A 19,083-nucleotide genomic window follows, 5' to 3' on the forward strand; every position below is an offset into this window, starting at 1 on the left:
CACACTAACATGAATTCTAGGGCAAACAAACACTAAATCACCCACATTTTTGGTAAAATATAAAAGACGAGGTTGCACCGAGTAAATAGATACCCAACATGCCAAACATTAAATTTATGTGCACCCGTGAAATGGCGACAAACTTCAGTACCCTATATTTTCTATAGGCAACGCTTCAAAAGCTCCCTATAGCTATCAGTTTAGTGTTACAGAGGATGTCTGGTGTTAGAATTATTGCTCTTACTCCGGCCTACGCGACAATATGTAACATGTGTATCGCGATCGACATTTTCACACATAGGCGCCCCGATGCATGCGTTTACGTTCGTGCATGTGTATATGTGGGGTTGGGGGGGCCTCAAATTTTTTTGGGGGGGGATTTTATGTGCTTGGGTGTAACTTTATTTTTTTGCAAAAAAAAAAATGTTTTTTTACTTAACTTTTTTTTTCATCACATAGAGGACAAACAGTCCCCCAGTGTCTCCCCTGTACTCCACTGAATGTTTTGCAATGCAGATTGCATTGCAAAACATCCTTTTTCGGCAAAGCGAGCCGGGGACACCGAGAGCTTGACCCGGAAGACCCAGACTTGACTCAGAGACGTCGCCTTCCGGGTCACAAGAAGACGGGGAGGAGAGCGGATGTGTATCCACTCTTCTCCTTCCCCTCCAGCCACCGGCACCTGCCATGGAAATCCCAGGCCCACCAATTGGCATGCAATGCTTTCATTAGTTTATTATTTTTTTTCATATATTTATATATATATATATATATATGAGCAAATCTCTGAACACAGCTCCAATAATGCATGCTAAGACTGTGGGTAGTTCACTTGACTAGATCACAGGAGCTGTTTCCCATCGAGGTTATGGGGTACCAGAATAAAATAGTTCCATTTCCTTTTCTTTTATGTCTTAAAAGTCATCACTAGAGCCAGAGGCGGCTCTATAATTAGGCAAATTAGACGGTCGCCTTAGGCCTTGCCCTCACAAGGGCTTCGCGGCCGCCTAATTTGCCTGACGGGACAGTGTAGGACTCAAGAGTGGAAGGAAATATCCCCCGGTCATGGTCAGTGTACCCAAGCAAGCCGTTGGGGTGAGCGGGCGGGCGCTGCACACAGACTGACGCCGCCTGTCTGAGCTGATGAGCCACCGCGGTCTGCGTACGAGGTAGAAGATGACATCATCTTGGGAGTCGGCTCTCGGCTGCATCCAATAGCAGGCTCCACAGCCGCGGCGCTGTCCTCCTAGCCTTTCCCCCAAAGTCGGCGGCCTCAGTGCATGGCGGGAGTTGTAGTTCACAGCACAGGCACACAGACTTGGCCCTGTGGTGCCTGTGCTCTGCAGAGACTACAACTCCCAAATTGCACTGCAGGGAGCTCAAAGAGAACATCGCCGGCTTCTCCCGCTGCCTTTAGTGGGGGACCGAGGAGCAGGCACAAACATCTTACTACATGCTGTCTGTTTGGTACCCTGTCTTTCTATGGTCTCATGGTCTTTACCCTGTCTGTCCCCAGTATCCTGTCTGTCTCATGGTCTGTCCCCAGTACCCTGTCTGTCTCATGGTCTGTACGCAGTACCCTGTCTGTCTCATGGTCTGTACCCAGTACCCTGTCTGTCTCATGATCTGTACCCAGTACCCTGTCTGTCTCATGGTCTGTACCCTGTCTGTCTATGGTCTCATGGTCTGTACCCTGTTTGTCTACGGTCTCATGGTCTGTACCCTGTCTGTCTACGGTCTCATGGTCTGTACCCTGTCTGTCTCATGGTCAGTACCCTGTCTGTCTACGGTCTCATGGTCTGTACCCTGTCTGTCTCATGGTCTGTACCCTGTCTGTCTATGATCTCATGGTCTGTACCCTGTCTCAGTGCTGTGTCTTGGCCTAGGCCGACAAGGCCCAGGCCTAGGGCGGCACTTTGCAGGGGTGGCAAAAAAAGCCGCCCCGCATGAAAAAAAGCCCCCCTGACCCATCCTCCCGAGTTCCAGCTCCCGCGGCCACCTCCTGTACAAATACAGTCCTGAGCATGTAGCGCCGCACTTGTAAATGTTATGGGCGTGCTTGGCCGGGGGTACTGGTGCCACCATAAGCGGCCGGTGACTCTCCAGACCGGCTGCACGTAATTTGCCCCCTGGCAACATTTGATGGGCACAGTGGCGGCATTTGAAGGGCACAGTGGCAGCATTTGATGGGGCACAGTGGCGGCATTTGATGGGGCACAGTGGCGGCATTTGATGGGGCACAGTGGTAGCATTTGATGGGGCACAGTGGCAGCATTTGATGGGCACAGTGAGGATGCATTTGATAGGGCACAGGGCGGCGTTTGTTGGGCACAGTGGCTGCGTTTGATGGGCACAGTGGCTGCATTTGATGGCACAGTTGCTGCATTTGATGAGCACAGTGGCTGCATTTGATGGCACAGTGGCTGCATTTGATGGTACAGTGAGGCTGCAATTGATGGTTTTTTTTCAGAATTTTTCTGTTTTTTTGCGCCCCTTTAAAAATTTTGAGCACCAGCCGCCACTGGATGGGATCATCATTGTTCCGCTTCTTCTTACTTGTTGAATGACAGGCTGAGGGCATGTACATTCCAGTGTGGGCTTTGAGGAAGGCGGTTGAATGAGGCTGGCTGTCGTTCAAACTGGAGGGCTTATTTTATTTATAATTGGCTTTTTTTATTTATCTTGCTGCAGTTCCTCTTTCAAAATGAACCCCAGGCAAACAGCTATTCACACACATATGTGAAATTTTTCATCTACCAAAAGATTTATAATTCTGTGCACTCATTTTTGTGATTCATATTCCTCTGCCAGACAGTACAGCCAGAATGGTGCACCACCTTCTCTATTGCAGTTAACTAATACAGCAGTGTTATTTACCCTCTCCCTAAACCTGCTGATAATGAAGAAGCATTATGCCACGTACACACGAGCAGACTTTCCGGCAGACTTGGTCCGGAGGACCGGACTCCGTCGGACAATTCGATCGTGTGTGGGCTCCAGCGGATTTTTTTCCCCCAAAAGTCCAATGGACCTAGAAATAAAACATGTTTCAAATCTTTCCGACGGACTCGAGTCCGGTCGAAAAATCCACACGTCTGTATGCCGATGCTAGGGCAGCTATTGGCTACTGGCTATCAACTTCCTTATTTTAGTCCGGTCGTACGTCATTATAGTTACATAGTAGGTGAGGTTGAAAAAAGACACAAGTCCATCAAGTCCAACCTATGTGTGTGATTATGTGTCAGTAATGTGATGTGTCATCACGTACAAATCCGTCGGACTTTGGTGTGATCGTGTGTAGGCAAGTCCGTTCGTTTGAAAGTCCGGCGGACCTACACTGCAAAGTCCGTCGGAAAGACTGTCGGACCTAGTCCGTCGAAAAGTCCGCTCGTGTGTACGAGGTATCACACTGATAAGTTATCAATTATGCTCATTCTGTATTTTTCCCCTATCAGCATCCTGTATCATGTCCGTGCAGTCTCTAACCATCTCCTGTATCATTGTCTGCACACAGTCTCTGACAATTTCCTGTATCAATGTCTGCACACAGTCTCTGACCATTTCCTGTATCATTGTCCGCACACAGTCTCTGACAATTTCCTGTATCATTGTCCGCACACAGTCTCTGACCATTTCCTGTATCATTGTCCGCACACAGTCTCTGACCATTTCCTGTATCATTGTCCACACACAGTCTCTGACCGTCTCCTCTATCATTGTCTGCACAGTCTCTGACCGTCTCCTGTATCATTGTCTGCATAGTGTCTGACCATCTACTGTATCATTTTCCACACAGTCTCTGACATCTCCTGCATCTTTGTGGCGTGATTGTCTGTCAGCACCCTGTCTGTGGCTCCAATATTTGTTACCGTGTTAGCCAGGGAAGAGTTTGGTTGTCATTAGCATAATAAAACCATCTCCTGTATCATTGTCTGCACAGTCTCTGACCATCGCCTGTATCATTGTCCGCACACAGTCTCTGACCATCTCCTGTATCATTGTCCACACACAGTCTCTGACCATCTCCTGTTTCATGGCCGCACAGTCTCTGACCATCTCCTATATCATGGCCACGCAGTCTCTGACCATCTCTTGTTTCATGGATGTGAGGTCTGTGACTGTGTTTCTTAGCTGGATTGGACTGTCTTTTAGTTGGGTTGAACTGTCCCTCAGGTGGGCTGGACTGTCCCTCAGGTGGGCTGGACTGTCCCTCAGCTGGGTTGTGCTGTCCCTCAGCTGGGTTGATCTGTCCCTCAGCTGGATTGGATTGTCCCTTAGCTGGGCTGTCTCTTATCTGGGACTATCCCTCAGCTGGGTCGGACTGTCCCTTATCTGGGACTGTCCTTTATCTGGGACTGTCCCTTAGCTGGATTGCACTGTCTCTTAGGTGGATTGGATTGTCACAGTCCTATAGCTGGATTGAACTGTCATACTCCCATAGCTGGATTGCACTATCCCTCAGCTGGGTTTGATTGTCCCTCAGCTGGGTTTGACTGTCCCTCAGCTGGGTTTGACTGTCCCTCAGCTGGGTTTGACTGTCCCTCAGCTGGGTTTGACTGTCCCACAGATTGGACTACCTCTTAACTGGATTGGACTTCCTCTTAGCTTTTTTGTCAGATATACACTGAAAAACTCATTATAAAGTACACTTGTTAGACAGTGTATTTGTTTGCTTATAAAGGACGTGACAACAGCAAGGAAGTGATTTAGCATGAAAACAGTCTGACCAATTGAGAGACCAGAAGCAGAAACCACTTCGATCAATTCAATTCTGTTCCTGCATTAGTCTTTTTAACATTATGTTTATTTTGTTCTAAAATTGTGTGTGTTACTACACTGTGTGTAATTACTAGATTAGCAGAATTTACATTAGTTTTCCAGAATTTTAAAACAAATATGCATAAAAGTGGAAGAGAACGTGACAAAGGGCGAAAATTTGAATCTGGTCACCAAAAAAGATAAAAGAATATTGCTTTTGAGGAATGCAAACAAGAATTACATGGCTCTATGCATACGTTTTTGAAGACAGGCAAGATAAGTACAAGTGAAGAGGTGCCTGTGTGTGAACATGAGACGATGGAATCAGTTTTGACTGAAAGAGAAGATAATTCAAAGCCAAGCACTTCTACTGAATCTGAATCGTATACCATTTTGTGTAGCACAGAAGAAGGAATTAGAGAAAAGACTCATGTTTCAGGTTCTGGGCAACCAGAGTCTACATATCAGCCTCTAAGTTATGATCCTGGAGAATGGACTTTCCCAGTGGAAGATAAAGACAGAATCTGTTATATTCAGAAAGGACCAGTAAGGGAAGAAAAGGTAACTTTTCCATTAGACAGTGGAAAAAGACATTTTTCTAACTTTCATTACACCAGGGTTCTAAGCAACAGGGAAACACAAGATAGGCGCTGGTTAGTTTATTCCAGAAGCAAGGACTGTGTTTTCTGTTTTGCCTGTCGTTTATTCTCACCATTACAGAGCGCTTTAGTGTCTGATGGCTGCAATGACTGGAAGAACCTGAGCAATCGACTTGGTCTTCATGAAAACAGTTCTGACCACTTAGAGAACATCACATGGATGGAAACTGACAAAAGATTTAGATGTGAGAAAACTATTTATGCGTCGGTGCAAAAGCAGATACTCCTGGAAAAGCAACATTGGCGTGAAATTCTGGAAAGGCTTATAGCCACTGTTCAATTCTTATCATGCCATAACTTACCATTTTGAGAGCACAGAGATAATTTAGAGGAAGAGAATAGTGGTAATTTTATTGATCTGATAAAGCTTTGTGCAAGGTTTGATCCTGTTCTTTGTCAACACTTGCAACAAATTGAAGAGAAACGCATTCACAACCATTACTTTGTAAAAAACATACAAAATGAACTAATTTTATTGATTGCCAAACTTGTCAAACTAAAGTTATTGAAAAGATTCTTCAAGCAAAATATTATTCCATAATTCTTGATTGCACTAGGGATGTGAGCCACATTGAACAGATGACTGTGGTATTACGATATGTTGATGAAAAATCAGGAAATGTTGAAGAGCATTTTATTGGATTTTTACCAGTTGACAAAACGACAGCTGAAGAGTTAACTAAAACCATACTGCTGGAAATTGAGGAATCAGGTTTGGACATCAAAAATTGCCATGGTCAAGGATATGACAATGGAGCAAACATGCAAGGAGAGAAAAGTGAGGTAAAAACTAGGATATTAAGTATCAATACTTTAGCTTTTTTTACACCCTGTGGTTGTCATAGTTGGAATTTGGTTCTGGGTGATGCAGCAGCATCTTGTGCAAAAGCCAAATTCTGGCTCATCCAATAGATGGGCAATTTTAAAAGAGAAGGTAATTATTACCCTCAAGTCATTGTCAGAAACCAGATGGGAGTGCAAAGTTGAGAGTGTAAAGGCTGTCCGTTACCAACTAAAAGAAATCACTGAGTGCCTGGAAGAGATGACACAGAGAATGCTGATCCTGCTTTCTGTAGTGAATGTAATTCACTAAACGAAGAAATTTTGTCATACGAGTTTGTTTTGTCATTAATTGTATGGTATAGGATTTTAGTAAAAATCAACCTTATCAGTAAGGTGTGTGTTTTGCTTACATCTATCTAGCAAGGTTACTCTGTGGTATAACCACTTTAATACCAGGCACTTAGACACCTTCCCGCCCAGACCAATTTTCAGCTTTCAGCGCTGTCACAATTTGAATGACAATTGCGCGGTCATGCTACACTGTACCCAAACAAATTTTTTATCATTTTGTTCCCACAAATAGAGCTTTCTTTTGGTAGTATTTGATCACCTTTGCGGTTTTTATTTTTTGCGCAACAAATAAAAAAAGACCGAAATTTTTGAACAAAAACAAGTTTTTCTTTGTTTCTGTTAAAACTTTTTGTAAATAAGTACATTTTCTTCTTCAATGACGGGCACTGATATGGCTGCACTGACGGGCACTGATACGGTGGCACTGATGGGCACTGATGATGGGCACTGATAGGCGGCACTGATGGGCACTGATAGGTGGCACTGATGGGCACTGATAGGTGGCACTGGTATGCGGCACTGATGGGCACTCATAGGTGGCACGGATGGGCACTTATAGGCGGCACTGATGGGCACTCATAGGTGGCATTGATGGGCACTTGTAGGTGGCATTGATGGGCACTGATAGGTGGCACTGATGGGCACTGATAGGTGGCACTGGTATGCGGCACTGATGGGCACTCATAGGTGGCACGGATGGGCACTTATAGGCGGCACTGATGGGCACTCATAGGTGGCATTGATGGGCACTTGTAGGTGGCATTGATGGTTACTTATGGGTGGCACTGATAGTTGGCACAGATGGGCACGGATGGGCACTGATAGATGGGCACTGATGGGCACGGATGGGCACTGACAGGTGGCATGAATGGACACTGATGGGTGGCACTGATGGCATTACTTGTTTGCAGTGATGTCCCTAAGGGTGGCATTGCTGGGCATCACTGCAACATAATTGTGCCAATCAGTGCCCATTTGTGGGCACTGATTGGCACAGATTTGGCACACTGGGCACATGTGGATGGCCATGGGGTACATACCTGGCCATCCACATGTTGCCCCTTCCCTGGTGGTCCTAGTGGCGATCCCTGGTGGTCCAGTGTGGTGATCTGCGGGGGGGGCTGCGCTGATAAACAATCAGCGCAGACCCCCCCTGCCAGGAGAGCCGCCGATCGGCTCTCCTCTACTTGCGTCTGTCAGACGCGAGTGAGGAAGAGCCGATCAACGGCTCTTCCTATTGACAGCGTGATCAGCCGTGATTGGACACGGCTGATCACGTGGTAAAGAGCCTCCGCCGGAGGCTTTTTACCAAGATCAGTGTAGCGGTGTGTCAGACTGACACACCGCTCCACCGATCGCCGCGATGCGCGCCCCCGGGGGCGCGCTGCGGCATGTTATCCTGCTGGACGTCATATGACGTCCAGTCAGGATAACAGAACCACTTCCCGGACGTCAATCCGCTATAGGGCGGGCGGGAAGTGGTTAAGCAAGGAAGCTGAGATTTCTGCAGTGTGTAAATGTGCTTTTTACTATACAAAGATGCTGTACATACAAAACTATTACAATCTTAGGAATACAATACAAGACTGATATCTATAACAAGCAAAATGCCTAGCAAACTGAACAGCCTATAGTCTATATCAGTACAAATACACTTAAAAGTTACTTATCTTCTGTTACTGTATGTTCATGATTTCCATTGGCAACGATGCTTCTTGGACACCAGGCAGTGTTCTTGTATCATGAGTGGCGGCTTCTGATCTTCAAAGCATGATGGTGTGTGTGTGTGTGTGTGTGTGTCTGTGTCCCTACTCACCCCCTTTATGTGTCAGGCTGTTTGCCATAGTTACCAAACAACAGAAAACATGCCTGTTTACTGTAGCTGTAGAAACAATGGACTGTTGAAAACTGCATCTACGTACCCATTGTCTAATCGAGCCAACACCTGACAGTAATCTAACAGTCATTCTTTCAGTTTGAAAGCTGAAAGAACCTCAGAAAAGTACATTTCTTACTTGTTTACTGTAGCTATAGAGACAATAGCCTGTTAATTGAACTGCCAATTGAATACAACAATGATATTTACCCCCATTGTATAAAACAGCATTTGTTTGAGAAATCTACTCAAGCCAAAAACTGACAATATCTCTATGACCAACCACTATTGTGTAATGTTATGTCCCATGTATCGTAAGTCGGTTTAATAAAACGTAACAATGTAACAAACGCAACACAGTGTGGCAAAAGTCTTGTATGCAGCTGGACACTGCAGTAAAACATTTGGAGGCATTCCTGTGCTGGCTGAAAGAATATCGACAAAATGGCTTTAATTCTGCCATTGTTACTGCCAGAGAAATTGCTGAAGAAATGGACATTCCAAGGGAATTTCGACAGTTCAGGATACGCAGGACCAAAAGAATGTTTGATTATGAGTGTCCAGATGAAGCAGTTGTTAACCCTGCAGGCAGGTTTAGAGCAGTCCGTGGCGCGGCCCAGCATGGACGGTCGGCAGTTGCTGGCGTGGGCCTCTCCCCCAGGGCGTCCGCAGCAATCGTGCACAGCAGCAGAGGTCTGGTGGAGATGGAGATGGCGGGAGAGCGGCATCTGCTGGCTGGCCGAGGGGGCACAGTGGCGACGGTCCAGCAGGGACCTCTTCAGGGATCCGGAACAGCGGCTGGTCAGTCGGTTTCCCCTGGGCAGCCTGATAAGTCCTCATCTCTCCCTTTGTCTGTGTCTAACGCTGTGAACATGCTGTCTGTGTCTTCCCCTCCCATTAGTGGGTCTCCTGGGGTGCCATTAGAGGGTGGGCTGGTCCTGACGCCAGCCATGGTGTCTGGGGTTGTGGGGGCCCTGGGTAGTGGGATTTTCTTCCCGGGAACAAGGGATGCATTCCTCCAGCACCTGTTGTTGGCTCTGGTGGGGGCTTCAGGGACATGGTGGGCAGGGGTGCCATTGCGGGTCCCCTCGCACCCACAGTGTCACCGGTCTCAGCCTGGACGGCTGGGGGGATGGGTCAGCTCTGGCCATGTCACCACCTATCGTTTTACCGGTGATGCAGGTTCCGCCACAACCACCTCCTAAGGCTCCCAGGTTGGCTTTGGTGCTCCCCAGTAGTGCGGAATCTTCCCAGGTAATTGCGGTGGGGGGGGTCACCCAGGGGGTGTCGTCTTTAGATGGCATAAGGCTGGCAGATGCTGCGCGATGTGAAGTGTATGTCTGCTACAAAGGCCCCTTGGGTTCTTTAAAGGGGAGGGAGAAGGAGAAGATTTGGAAAGGGGACTACGTGGGGATTTTTTCGTTGCTACCGCTGGAGAGGTTTAACCTGGACAAGGTTAAGCCTGATGAGAGCAAAAAGGAGGAAGAAGAGAAACTGCACTATAGACTTATTCCACAGACGTTCCCCAACTGGCTTCAGGCATTTTATATACTAGCAAGCGTTATAGGGGAGAAGGCGCCGGAGAACTGCTTGGCATTGTTTTATTACTTGATCTATCTGGTTTCCTCATCAGCCTATCACTCCCCTCCCTCCTTCCTTGGGCGTCGGTTTCATTCTAGGCTTCCCGGCACGGTGGGGAGACATGGAGATTTTCCAGGTTCTCCCCTTGTTTATGCTCCCATCCATGGTGGGACGATGGGAATCTTTTCGCCCACCAGGGGGAGCATCGCCGTGCCGGCGGCGTCCCTTGATCTCCACTGGACAGCTATAACGCAGCGTGCACTGGAGGCTGCGGCTCCTTGTGCGCGCGGCGTCATGACGTCACGCCCTTGCGACGGGGGAGACGGCGACGGCCAGAGCTTCGGCTCACAGGAATGCTGAGGGAGTCACACCGTGACCACCATTGCGGTGAGGGCCAGGAGGAGGTGGGACGTTTAGAAACGACACCTGTAACCAATTAGTCTAACTACTATTTAAGCACCCATTCTCTGGGGATCTTTTTGTGATCCGAGGAGAGCTCCCCATACACAGGAAGGATCTAAACAAATGTAAGTACAACTTCTAGCATACTACACCACTTGTCATCTGTAAATACACATATTAGTGTATACTACATAATCTTGATACACTAAAACATTTTTATGTTTCATTCAGTATCTTATTTACCTTATATTCATTTCAAGCTTGTTATCAGTGCCGTACATTACTGACACTACGGCACTAATATAATAACACCATCTTTTAATATCGTTCCTAATTTTGACCACTTCATATCTAATATAGACTACACTATGTAGGCCATACACCCTAGGTATATGATATCACTACGACTAGATCACAGGAGCTGTTTCCCATCGAGGTTATGGGGTACCCGAATTTCTTTTCTTTTATGTCTCAAAAGTTATCACAAGAGCCAGAGGCGGCTCTATAATTAGGCAAATTAGACGGTCGCCTTAGGCCGCGCCCTCACAAGGGCCTTGCGGCCACCTAATTTGCCTGACGGAACAGTGTGGGACTCAGGAGTGGAAGGAAATATCCCCCGGTCATGGTCAGTGTGCCCAAGCAAGCCGTTGGGGTGAGCGGGCGGGCGCTGCACACAGACTGACGCCGCCTGTCAGAGCTGATGAGCCACCGCGGTCCGCATACGAGGTAGAAGATGACATCATCTCGGCGAGTCGGCTCTCGGCTGCATCCAATAGCAGGCTCCACCGTCGCAGCGCCGTCCTCCTAGCCTTTCCCCCAAAGTCGGCGGCCTCAGTGCATGGCGGGAGTTGTAGTTCACAGCACAGACACACAGACTTGGCCCTCTGGTGCCTGTGCTCTGCAGGGACTACAACTCCCAAATTGCACTGCAGGGAGCTCAAAGAGAACATCACCGGCTTCTCCTGCTGCCTTTAGTAGGGGACCGAGGAGCAGGCACAAACATCTTACTACATGCTGTCTGTATAGTACCCTGTCTTTCTATGGTCTCATGGTCTTTACCCTGTCTGTCCCCAGTACCCTGTCTGTCTCATGGTCTGTCCCCAGTATCCTGTCTGTCTCATGGTCTGTACCCAGTACCCTGTCTGTCTCGTGGTCTGTACCCAGTACCCTGTCTGTCTCATGTTCTGTACCCAGTACCCTGTCTGTCTATGGTCTCATGGTCTTTACCCTGTTTGTCCCCAGTACCCTGTCTGTCTACGGTCTCATGGTCTGTACCCTGTCTGTCTATGGTCTCATGGTCTGTACCCTGTTTGTCTACAGTCTCATAGTCTGTACCCTGTCTGTTTCATGGTCTGTACCCTGTCTGTCTATGGTCTCATGGTCTGTACCCTGTCTCAATGCTGTGTCTTGGCCTAGGCCGACAAGGCCCAGGCCTAGGGCGGCACTTTGCAGGGGTGGCAAAAAAAGCCGCCCCGCACGAATAAAAGCCCCCCTGACCCAGTCCCGGCTCCCGCGGCCACCTCCTGCACAAATACAGCCCTGAGCATGTAACGCCGCACTTGTAAATGTTATGGGCGCGCTTGGCCTGGGTACTGGCACCACCATAAGCGGCCGGTGACTCTCCAGACCGGCTGCACGTAATTTGCCCCCTGGCAACATTTGCTGGGCACAGTGGCGGCATTTGATGGGCACAGTGGCTGCATTTGATGGTACAGTGAGGCTGCAATTGATGTTTTTTTTTTCAGAATTTTTCTGCTTTTTTGCGCCCCTCCAAAAATTTTGAGCACCAGCCGCCACTGGGTGGGATCATCATTGTGCTTCTCCTTACTTGTTGAATGACAGGCTGAGGGCATGTACATTCCAGTGTGGGCTTTGAGGAAGGCCGTTGAATGAGGCTGGCTGTCCTTCAAACTGGAGGGCTTATTTTATTTTTAATTGGCTTCTTTTATTTATCTTGCTGCAGTTCTGCTTTCAAAATGAACACCAGGCAAACAGCTATTCACACACATATGTGAAATTTTTCATCTACCAAAAGATTTATAATTCTGTGCACCTATTTTTGTGATTCATATTCCTCTGCCAGACCGTACAGCCAGAATGGTGCACCACTTCTCTATTACAGTTTCATTCAGTATCTTATTTACCTTATATTCATTTTAAGCTTGTTATCAGTGCCGTACATTACTGACACTACGGCACTAATATAATAACACCATCTTTTAATATCGTTCCTAATTTTGACCACTTCCTATCTAATATAGACTACACTATGTAGGCCATACACCCTAGGTATATGATATCACTACAACTATCACATATTATTAATTTGACTACAACAGTTTTTCATGCACGTTTTTCTTTCACTTTATTTGTTTTGTTCTGCAGTTTGTTTCTTTTTTCTTTTTCTTCTGCATTTTTTCACTTACCCACACACACATCCTCACATATTCACTCATCACCTTTACATATTCAATGCTTTCTCACTCATACACCCAACACTTTTCTGCTCACCCTTTGAGTACCCGCACTCACCCATTCCATTCACATATAATAATATTACATTTGTAATTTGATAAACAATACTTTTTTCATTTCTCTTATTGCATCCTCCCTTGGGTTAGGAAACCGCAATAAGATAATTTAGATATAGCATTAGTAATCTAGTATAGTTCAAATTCCTGCATTTTCCCTACATATATTAGGTTAAGAATACAAATACTTGCATATATAGCTGGGAATATAGCTCACTAGGTGCTAGGACATCACCTTTAAATACTTAAACACTTAACTAACTACTACAATACATTTCAGGTGTCGTCCATCGCCCCCCCCATTCTGTCCCAACGAGGTGTGACTTCTTGCAAGCCATTTTTGATGCTGGTGCCCACCTGGAGGGGTGGGGATTGACGCATGAGGATCCCTGGATCAGTGTTTGCCCTTTTGGGAAACCTCTGGATATGTGACTTTTGGTCGAAACTCACCCTTTTAGTGGTAAATATAACAACATTATATATATACACATACATTTTCTAAAATAATAGCACAGGTCAAAACGCGTCGGGGTATTCATGTGGATGTCTACTAATGTATTGACTTTGTGTTTTAAATGAATTGTACCAAACTCAGATAAAATATTCTGAGATATGTCCGTTACCAGAGTTTTGTATTTGTATAACAATTTTGATAAATGACTTCAAGTTGTGTTTTGCACAATAAATTATTTTATTATACTTTTACTACATTTTCTGTATGAATATATTATAATTGCCGCTAAAAAGCCCCCCGGGGGATTTTCCAATTTTTGTTCTTCTGTAATACTGTTTGGGGTGTGCGGCTAACTCTATCGCATGTGTTTTTTCTATTGTTTTGTTTTGTTACTTGGATTCCATCAGTGAAGTCCAGAGGGTGTATGGGGGCATGGCGTGGCTGCGCTATGATGAGCAGTTTCGGCAGCAGAAGGCTGTTACGATGGGATCACAAAGACATCAGCTTGTGGATGAAACTCATGACACAAGCTAGGGTCGCGACACCTCCCTTTCTTGGGGGGGTCCGGGGTTGCCCAAGCTTTTTCACCATCGCCACAAAGCGCAAGGGGTTCTGTTGGCAGTTTAAAGGGGGCACTTGCAAATTTGGAGGCTCCTGCTGTTTCCGTCACGAGTGTTCGGGCTGCAGAGGAGCTCACCCCTTGTCAAAAATGCTTCAGAAAAGGAAAGAAATCGGCCAACGCTGCAAAGAGGGACGACGTGAGGGTGGAAAAAATCGTGCCGTATCTAAGTAGGTATCCAAACAGGGTAGCTACACGGATGCTGTGGTTGGGCTTTAAGGAGGGCTTGCCGATTCTAAGTGCGTTGGACCGTGCCCCCCCCCCGTTCCGGCTAACCTTAAGTCTGCTTATGAACATCCTGATGTAGTTTCTAGTAAGCTGCTGAAGGAAGTGACATTGGGAAGGATGGCCGGCCCATTTGTGTTGCCACCAGTGGGGAACTTAGTGGTTTGACTGTTGGGTGTCATACCCAAGCGGGAACCAAATCAATTTAGGCTCATTCACCACCTGTCTCACCCTAAGGGTGGGTCAGTGAATGATGTGATCGATCCTTCCCTTTGTACGGTGTCTTACGCGTCATTTGACCAAGCGGTGCGGTGGGTGAAGAAGTTTCGGGAAGGGAACTCTTATGGCTAAGACGGATATAGAGTCCGTTTGTTGCCGGTACACACGGACAGTGTTCGCTTGTTGGGTTGTTGTTGGGAGGGGAAGTATTTTGCCTACCAATGGGTTGCCCCATTTCTTGTTCTTATTTTGAGATGTTCAGTTTCTTTCTGTAATGGGTCATCAAGGACTTGACCAGCCTGAGTGATATTTTGCACTGGTTGATTTTTTGGTGATAGGCCCACCGGGTGATCTGTCATGTCTCATCTTGTTGGCCACCTTACAGCATATTTTTCAAGTTTTGGGATTCCGTTGGCTAAAGACAAGACTGAGGGACCCACACACGGTTTTGCAGTTTTTGGGGATCGTTATCGATACCAATTTTGATGAAGTGCCGCTTGCTGAGCGACAAGCTGGAGGATCTCCAGCGGACAGTGGCCGAGGTGATCTGCCGTTCAAAAGTGCAGTTGAGAGAGTTGGAATCATTGTTGGAAAAGCTCAACTTTACTTGTTGCATCATGCCCATGGGGCGTGTGTTTTGTAGACGCTTGGCGGCAGGGTGAAGGCCCCGCATCACTTTGTCCAGATTAGTCGGGAACATCGGGAAGATTTGCGGGTGTGGGACATGTTCTTGGAGCAGTTCAACGGCCGGTCTTTTTGGCAAGGGCCGGTGGTGCAGATGGCCGAGCTGGATCTCTTTACTGATGCAGCAGGGTCGGTGGGTTATGCAGCTTATTTCAATGGTCGATGGTGTGCAGGTCGGTGGCCGGAGGTGTTGTTGGGGTCTGAGCTCATTTGGAATTTGATGTTGGAACTTTTTCCTATTGTGCTGGCTGTGGAGCTTTGGGGGTCAGATTTCCGGAACCGGCAGGTTCGCTTTCATTGCGATAATCTGGGGGTGGTGCAGGCCATCAATTCCTTGTCAGCATCTTCCCTGCCTGTGGTCCGTTTGCTTCGTCACTTGGTGTTGTATTTACAGTTGAATATTTTTGTGTGTGCTAGGATTGAGAACAAGGTGGCTGATGTACTTTCCCGATTACAGTGGGACAGATTCCGGCAGTTGGCCCCGGAGTCGGAGCAGCTTGGAGTCCCGTGCCCCAGTCGTTTGTGGGATCTCATATTGACACCGTGATGCCGTTGGTTTGTAAGTCAAAAAAGTCTCCTTACCCTTACCAACGCGTTTCCTCTCATTAGACGTCGTCTGGGGTGACGAAGATGAAGTCTAATGAGACGAAACGCATCGGGAAGGACTCCACTGCTGCCATTGTTTTATGCAAGTACTTGAAATCACTTTCTAAATGTAAGTGTTTTACTTTAATTAAATTTTAAACAGTTCACACAGAATTATGCTATGTGGCCCTCTTTTTCCATTTCCCTTATTCTATTGATCAACATTTGCAACATCTGATGTGCAATTACTCCTGGATGGAGACCGATTTCTTCTGAGTTTCGGGACGCCCTGGGTTCCTATTACAGAGGATTTCTAAGATTCCATCCTGGTTGTCGGTTGATAACATATGCTTGTTTGACTCATAGAACGTATGTTCTTTTGGGTTCAAACCATCTGGTAAGCTTACATCTGCCTTGGTGGTGGCCTTACTGCACCGGTATCTTCAGTTTTCACCCATTATGTTGGATGCCAATGCGGTGATAAGGATCTTCAATTTCTATATATACACACTGTGGACTTTAAATCTTTTCACTGACTCGTTTATTTAATTTTTTATATATATCTTCTAGTAATTTACACGGCACTTATCACACGTGGTATTTTTAGTGATTTTTCATTAGCCATCATGGTTTGTAGATTTATATAATTTGATTTACAGAGATTTTGTGATTCACCTTTCAATGGTAATGGTTGGGTTATGGTAACCAACTCAAACACTTTAGCGCTACACTTATACACTCTTGTGATTATAACAAAATATCTGTTTGTTGTGTTAGTTGCTACCACTAGTCTAGGCAACGCGGGGTACCCTTTTACATCAAATTTTGCATTTTTATGGACTGGATTGGAGGTAGTCTGATGTAAACAGATAATGGAGTCCGTCTACACCTGGCCACCCATACAGCAGAGCAGGGGCTGTTCGTGTTTGTTCTGATTTGCTCCAATCAGCAGGGGATCAGTTCACAGATCTCTTGCTGATCAGAGCAGAATCCCCCCGTGTGAAAGGGGCCTCAAGTGTTAAGTAGGTATTAGGTAAGTGTATTTGGTAAGTGTTAAGGATTTTAGTTTGGGAGGGAATAGGTGTTGGGGTCATTCACAGTGATGTTTAGTCTCAGTGAATACAGTAATTATGACATGCTTTCAGCCTCACATTGAGAATTATATTTTCATATCTTAGGTAAATGAGTAAAGTAGCCTCAGTCCAGTTTTCAAAATTATTGAGGGGTATAATACCCTTCCACATGGCCTGATCTGCCTCATGTTTACCTTCTCTTTTAAGTGTAACTAAAGGCAAAACTTTTTTTTTTTTAAGTTTTGGATTAGAACACCGGTCATATTTTTATTGCTGTCTGTGCCCTCGTTCAGGATATTTATCCGTTCCATTTGTTTTTAATTGTTTACCATTATCACCGAAAGTGAAAGAAAATTCAAAATTTTAGGTTGTCCTCAGACAAGTAATAGAGAGGAAATCTTCCAATGGGGGCACTAGTTTTGGTAACCTGGTGATAACCAGGGATTCTCTCACTTTGGAGGGTTTTCCTCTCACTTCCTATTTTGACTATGGGACAAGAAATAAAAGGAAATCTCCCCAATGGGACGCAGATGGCAAAAGAAACATGATAGGGGTTAGAACCCTCCTTTAGTCTATCAAAAATGTAAAAAAAAGTTTTAGTTTTAGTCCTACTGCATACCAAATATGTACAGGAAAAATGACAAACACTGAGCAAAATTTATATCATTTTTTCATACAAAATAGAACTTTCTTTTGGTGGTGTTTGATCACTGGGTTTTTATTTTTTATTATACAAACAAAAAAAAGGCTGCAAATTAAAAAACAAATTTCTTTATAAATTTTCACCAAAATGTATTCTACTCTATGTCTTTGGTAAAAAAAAAATCCCAATAAATGTATATTGATTGGTTTGCGGGAAAGTTATATCATCTACAAACTATGGTATATATACTGGAATTTTTTTTTAGTTTAATACTACTAATGGCGATGATCAGCGACTTATAATGGGACTCCAATAGCGCAGTGAGAAATCTGACACTAACTGACACTGAGTGGGAACTGACTACCTGCCACTGACATCACGAGTGACACTAATACAGTGATCAGTGATAATACTATATACTGTCACTGTACTAATGACACCAGCTGGGAAGGGGTTAACATCTAGGGTGATCAAGGGGTTAAATGTGTGCCTACCAAGTGTTAAAGTGTGTAATGTGTGTGGCTTTTTAATAAATATCTTTGTTTCTTGTCCCTGCTTTACACGGATAAGGAGCAGAGAGATCCTTCTCTCTGTACAGAGCCCTCTGTTGATTGTCAGCACAGGGCTTTGGGTTGTGATTGGACACAGCTAATTAGCAGGTCCCGGCCATGAATCACTGGTAAGCACCCGCTAACCGACTCCCACTGTGAACAATCACAGAGGGTGTCAGCACGGGAGCGCACATGAGCGTGCCCTAAACCAGTATGTCGCTTTGCCTGTATGTGCCACCCATCCGCAGTACATTTCTGGTGGGCGGTCTGCAAGTAGTTAAACTATGGTATAAAGATAATTTGTTTACTACAGACTTCACAGCAAAACAGAGATATCAGCCTCTTGCAGTCTCTGTACAGCAGAGCTCAGATTGGAAGGGGGGGGGAGTAGCACAAGAAGTATGCTGATAGGAGGAGAGAGTAGGGTGCAAGTGAGATGAGCTTATTACTGTGCTGCTTCTCTTTTCACTGTCCAATTCCAAGGCTGGGGACGGGTCCAGAACAGTCAGGGCTCAGAAGAAGTGAGTTCAATAATGCTGGCCACGAGACTGAGGGCATCTAGTGGAGGAAAAAAGTAATGTGGGAGAAATCTCTAGATTGAAGGTGAATATTTCAACAAAAGCTGGTTTAGTTATTTTGTTTTTCATTAAGCTATTCATTTTCATTTCGTTTTTTTTGGCGGAAGTTGTTTTATTGAGAAAAAATTCTTGCGAGTCTACAGCTATCTGGGGCTCCATTGGCGACAATTCCCAATGATTTCACCAGAAAGAACACACGCGTGGTTTTGCCGTCGGAATAAACTCTGAAGGTTTCTCCGACGGAATTCCGATCTGACTTTTTCTGACGGAAATTCAGCTCGTGTGTATGCAGCATGACAGTTTTTTTAATTGCTGCCCATGACCCTTTAAATCAAGGTGAAACATTCCTGTTTGCTCTGGATATAGTCTTGTCTGGTCTTTTACAGGTTGTATAGGGCAGTAATAACGATGAATGAATCATTCTTAGAATTAAATTCTGGTCAATCTCTTCTAAATCTACATGTCACATGTCCCACGGACACAGACATGTTAGAAATCTGTTCTCATCCAT

Source organism: Aquarana catesbeiana, linkage group LG11 (genome assembly GCF_042186555.1).
Source record: "Aquarana catesbeiana isolate 2022-GZ linkage group LG11, ASM4218655v1, whole genome shotgun sequence".
NCBI classification, from domain to species: domain Eukaryota; kingdom Metazoa; phylum Chordata; class Amphibia; order Anura; family Ranidae; genus Aquarana; species Aquarana catesbeiana.